General features: G+C 40.5%; 1 protein-coding gene across 5 annotated transcripts in view; it reads left to right on the top strand.

Annotated features, from left to right (window-relative positions):
- Nucleotides 1–5,079: 5,079 nt before the first annotated feature.
- Nucleotides 5,080–6,000, top strand: part of PHKA2 (phosphorylase kinase regulatory subunit alpha 2) — a 98,720-nt gene continuing 97,799 nt past the window's right edge. For 3 of the 5 annotated variants that reach the window (XM_061627247.1, XM_061627245.1, XM_061627244.1), the window contains exon 1: nt 5,081–5,530. The gene's annotated coding sequence lies outside the window, so the exon portion shown is untranslated. Of the gene's footprint in view, nt 5,531–6,000 lie in introns of all 5 variants that reach the window. The other 2 variants (XM_061627248.1, XM_061627246.1) reach the window with 2 other exon arrangements.

Here is a 6,000-nt window from a genome sequence, read left to right as displayed (position 1 = left end):
AAATGGTTCTGACTATAGGTCCAACTTATGCCATGCTGGGCTCCTTTGGGAGAAAGGGCAGGATATATATATATTTTTTTAAAAAAAAACTTGTAAAACACAGAGCTTTACAAAAAGGGATTTAGTGAGCTGAAATATAGCCTTTACTCTTAATTAGAAATGCAAACAATCTTGCAATGAAATGTTACCATTTAAACTGCAAGCATGAGGTAGGAACCCCATCAAAGAAAAAGAGTATATTTAGCCTCTGCTTAATTTTTTGGCTCCCTCTGTGTTAATCTAATCACAAACAAATTGAAAGCTTCCTTATCAACATATGTACTTGCCAGAGCAAGGATGCTCTGTCAGTTACCCTGCTGCTCCAGAACATATCAACTGCTGCTCTGGAAAAAAAAATCCCAGTGCTGTGCTCCCCTGTATTCCCCATCCACTATGCCACAGGTGGAGAGCCAAATAGCAGTAGATCCCAGGTGATGTTCTCCTAATCATAATTTATATTCTTTGTCAATGAATGCTTTACCAGGGAAAAAAAGTTATCACATTTACTTTTTTTCTTAACTCGGGATACATTAACAGTATAACCATAGTTTGTATAAACAATGTGTTGAAATAGATGGAAAACATAGACAACAATCTAACAGGAAAGTGATTACTGCTACACACCAATCCTGCATGCTCTTAATACAGATATATAAAGTGATGAGAGGCAAGGACCTTCATGTTTAGGTGTAGAGTATAGGTACAATTGCCAGAAACCTCCCCTCAGGGATTATCTTGAGTTTCTTTCAACTAGGATTAAACATATATATGAATTTCAGTTAAGTACTAATCCTAAGAAGTCTGGTATTTGTATTGCCTTCTATCATAAACTCTGGAAATAACTGAATAATGCATTAATTAGTATTTTTATTTATTCTGTTTTTCTTCCTAGCTGCCATGAGTGTGGCTTGACAGCAGCAGCTTTGTTGCATGCACTTCCCAAAAATTGTAAATTAATGATGCAATGATGCACCTGCTCTGTTCTCTTGTTGTCTTCTATCAGGTTTACAGCACTTTGCTAAACATCTGATAATCAAATGAGGCAGTGCTTCTTTGCAGCCTTCTTTGATAAGTAAACTGGCAGCTAATTAATAGTCATGGGATATAGGAGCCAACAGTGATAGAAGCTCCAATAGCTCCATCCACCACAGTTACAGTATACCCCATGATTATCAGCGTAGTCTCAAACTTCTTCTTTATCTTTCTGTGTTGAATACCGATGCTATGCTAAACCACTGCCATTCTAAGTAATTGAACTGCTTATCCCTAGCTGTAAGATCTTGACAATTATGTACAAAGATAACGAAACGGGCATATGAATTGTAATTGCATTTTTTGTAAATACTTCCATTGGCCAGCTGGTTTACTTTGTTGAGGGTTTTTTAAAAAAATTAAATATTCTTTATACTTGTACAATAGGGCCCTGCTTTTTGGTGGCCCACTTTGCAGCATTCCGCTAATACGGCGGCTTTCAATTAGAGTAAAGCTCCACTCATACGGCAGTTGTTCCGCTTTTACGGTGTTTTTTGGGCGTCGGGGCGCCATTCTATTGAATGAGTTCTGCTTTTAGGTGGGTTTCACTTTTCGGCAGGGGTCTGGAACGTAACCCGCTGTATGAGTGGGGCCCTACTGTATTTTTTAATTTTCAGTGGAATTAATTTTCAGGATAGAAATAAAAACCTGATTTGTGGTAAGAAATGTTGACGGTAAAGCAATGTGCTCTCTTCACTGATGTCCTTTCAAAAATAGGTCTGGACCATTTAGTCTGCCCTGGCTCAAAAAATAACTGTGGAAAAAAACATGCATGTCTGAGAGCCCAGTAGGAGAGAGCTGGCATGTGAGCTTGAAATATCCAAACATATTATTAAAAGCAACCCTGAGAGGAATGAATCTGAGCTCCTGCAACTCTGCAGTTGCAGGGTTGTAACATACGCAACAAAGGACCTAGGAACAATAAAGAAACAGTGGTAGCTATACAAGCAATGGTTATGGCTAATAAGAACCTGTGGTGTTCTTCATGGTGCAGCTGATCTTCCACATGGATCAAGCTAAATAAATGGGTTTTCCTAGTTGTATTTTTTTCCTTAGCTGTCCAAGAAAAAAAATCATTCTGCCATTTATATATGTGTATGTATGCCTAACATCAGAAAGGAATTACTTTCACTTTTTCCCCAAAACAGTGGCGTCATTTGTCTTTTGTACAAAAAAAAATCTTCCGTATACTTATTTGAGACTAACTCTATCAAACTCAGTGGGGTTTTCTTTTGAGCAGATGTGCATAGAGTTGGGAATTCTAATCTGAGATAGCCATAGTGAAAATTAAGGTAGAGTGATTTTTATTCTGAATGTGTTAATCCAGAATATTTTCATCTCCATCGTAGGCTCTTACTCCACACCAACATGCAGCCTCCAACACATTACCCCCAAAGGAATGTTGCCTTTGACAGAAAAAAGGTTGCCCACCACTGATTTAGCACTTTATACATGCAAGGTAGAGTTTTGATGGGGGATGCACAGGAATTGACAAAGGGAACAGTGGGATAGTTTGTAACTTTCAAGAATCCTTTCAAGCACCTAGCAATGTTGTCAACCATACTGTTGCACATCAAAATGACAGAACCTGTTCCAGATTCTCAGCATCATTCCAGGGAATGTATTGTTTCATTCATTTAACTCTACTATAGAAAAATGGAGATACAAAGGCAATACTAAACATGGGAAAATTAAACAGAACTCAAAGGGAGAGTCTTCAGTGAAAGACCAACCCAAATTGTGTTTGCATTTTGCTTAAGTAGCAACATATTGTAATCAGTCTGATTTTACATCAAACTGCAGTTTCAGATTCAACTGTTAATGCACCCAAAGTAGAAATAGAACATAACCTCCAATTTGAAACACAAAAGGCTGCTTTCACCATCATATGTTACTGACCAATACAAAGGCTTTGAAATTAATAAAAATAAATTTGAGACAGGTTTCTAGGATGAATAATGAGGGAAATAAAGTTTTCTGTAGAAACAATAGTAACACAGGAAAGAAGCAACGTAAGAACACCAACAAATATACAAAAATGTAATTCTCCATCTTTGGAGATGGCAGGTGTGGCCACCACTCACCATATGCTCAGAGGAACATGTTCCCAAATTCTTTCAAGCTACACAGGAAGTGGATTGGACTGTGAAAGACCAACCCAAATTGTGTTAGCATTTTGACATTCTTAGGGCAGTACAATCTCTCAGAGAGGAAGTCAGCTCTCCTGCTCCCCTGGTGCATTCAATATAGCTGCCCAATTTCCTTGCTTTTTAAAGTTTGATAGAAATATTTTTTGGCTATAGGTACGTTCTGCCTGCAAGTCGATCCCGACTTATGGCGACCCTAGGGTTTTCATGGTAAGCGGTATTCAGAGGTGGTTTACCATTGCCTCCCTCTGAGGCTGAGAGGCAGTGACTGGCCCAAGGTCACAACACCTTAACCGCTTAGTGAGTATCCTTCTAGGACACTGTCACAAATTTTAACGTGTATGTGTTATGTGCCTTCAAGTTGATTACGATTTACGACGACTCTGTGAATCAGCTACCTCCAGTAGCATCTGTTGTAAACCACCCTGTTCAGATCTTGTAAGTTCAGGTCTGTGGCTGCCTTTATGGAGTCAATCCAGTGAGTTACCACTTACCGTTTTCCTTCTGGAAACACACACACACACAAAACCCCCAATGGCGTCCAAAACTATCCCAGCAAAAAGTTCTGGGGGCAAATTCCTACCTTTTATTGTGTTGTCATTCTAGGGGCTTATCCAAACGGAGTGGGATAATCCACTGTTTCCTATTCGGGTTGTCAGCTGATAGTCCTCACTTTGCCTTCTCCCCGCCACCCCCCCCCCCGCTGTTTCCCATTGGAAAAAACGCTTTTTTTGTGTCACAGCGAGATTCCTGATTTCAAACAGCAAATCGCATTTTTGCTGGTATTGGAAGGAGAGTATTTAACCCGCGAAAATGCGTAACACCGCACGACGTCATTTGGATGACCGAAAAATAATAAACACACATAGCGCCCGTCACACATTTTGCGGTTGTCTGGATGAGCTCTAGGTCACTCTCACAAACTGTCACTACTACAACTTCTGCAAATTTCTATCAGTTACCACTTACTGTTTTTCTTATGGGGAAAAGAAACCACTGGGGGCCAAAAATATCCCAGAAATTGTGTTGTTTACTCAATATGCATGAAGAAGGGGCTAATATATAATGCTCATTAAAAAATTATACCTCCTGTGAATAAGTGTTTTTTAGGCTGAAGGTGCTTTGGTAGCGTCAAGCACACTTGTGACAAGACCAGCAAAATAGAGATCTCTGTGACCTCATCCTTCCATTAGAAATCTCTTTGGGATCCAAATATACCCCAAAGTCAGTTAGTGTGATTTTTTTGCCGGGTCTGAATGAAGGATAAAATGCCTCAATACAGCGTCCTCAAAGCCTTCCCAAAAATTCTAAAATATCCGTGATTTCAGAGCTTGGAAAAGTTACTTTTTTGAACTACAGCTCCCATCAGCCTAATCCTGTGGCCATGTTGCATACGGCTGATGGGAGTTGTAGTTCAAAAAAGTAACTTTTCCAAGCTCTTAAAATACATCTGACACGCATTTAAATTGTCCGGTCATTAACAATTGTTCTGTCTCCTAAGCAGTCCAGCAATTTTTAACACAGTAAAGCAGAACATGTAACAGTGTGTGTGCGCTCCCTGCCGCGCCCCCCAGCCTAGCATACACAACCTAGATCTTGCAGAAGCTCAGCTCACTCCCATTGATCCTTCTCTCACTAACAGGAAAACAGCTTGCAAGCAGATCCTGACAGATACATAAAGATACATAAAGAGGCTTCATTAAATACAAAACAAAGCAGAGCGAGTACATCCCTAACGGCAGTCTGTGACACACTTTATATATATATATATATATAAAACCGTCTTCCTCACTTTTTTCTCTTATCGGAGGAACAATGTAACATTTTTGTGTGATTTAAGTCTCTTCTGCCGCATGTCTTTGCAGACCCGCTCAAAATGCAAGCTGCTTGCAAAAGAGGCGGGTTGCTTCAGGCTTTTACGGCTGCCTGACTCATGCCGGCCTTGTAAACAGTCTGATAAAGAGGAAGAAATATTCCTCAGGCCCTAACGACGTGTGCCTGAATGCAACCTCAGTTCGGAAGCTTGCCGCTGCAGAAAGAGAAAGAGGCTCAGACTCCCAAGGCGGGATCCTCATAGAGCACTGCAGAGGCGCTCTGTTGTTGCCATCTTGCTCTTTTATACCGCGTGGTAGTGGTGAAGGGGGGGAGCCAGGAGAGGCAAGCGAGCTTGAGTAGCTTTGCAGCTAATGGGGATCTACTACTGTGCGGCGAGTGCTTCCCCCCCCCTTTTTTTTAATAGCTCGAAGGAATAAGTAATCGCCTGCTGCCGCCCTGTCCTGGAGAATGGGAACCGCCGTGGAGAGCTTTGGCAGGTAAGGGCATCTCTGTTTGTGGCGCATCTGCATTATGTGAGTTAATTAGGAGGGGTTGTCCGATGGAGGATTAGGAGTGAGGGTTAGATTGGATGACTTTGTGGCTGCTGCCTAGCCTTTTGATTATATAGGATGCTTAACCTTAAGAAAACGCAACTTTTGTTTTCGTTGACGGAGGATATTAGTTATGGTCTAGAGAACCTAGTTCCAAAGAGATCGCCCCCATTTAAAATAAAGGCACCTAGTAATTTTGAGATACAAGCAGGGAGGACATCCGCTTTAAAAAAAATTGAAATAATTATATTGAAGTACTAGCACAAATATTAAGCTACACAGTGGTGCTTCCAGGCTTTTTTTTTTGCTAGCCTACCCAAATTATAATTTTGCACCTCCTCTTTTCATTTTTTTCTATCAGTAGTATAATGCTGTCACATTAGACCACGAGCACATCAAATGATCAAAGTTGACTG

The sequence above is a fragment of the Rhineura floridana genome, chromosome 5, assembly GCF_030035675.1.
Source record: "Rhineura floridana isolate rRhiFlo1 chromosome 5, rRhiFlo1.hap2, whole genome shotgun sequence".
Lineage (NCBI taxonomy): Eukaryota > Metazoa > Chordata > Lepidosauria > Squamata > Rhineuridae > Rhineura > Rhineura floridana.
Note: the sequence above shows the minus strand (reverse complement) of the source record. Positions and strands in the feature narration are given on the sequence as shown.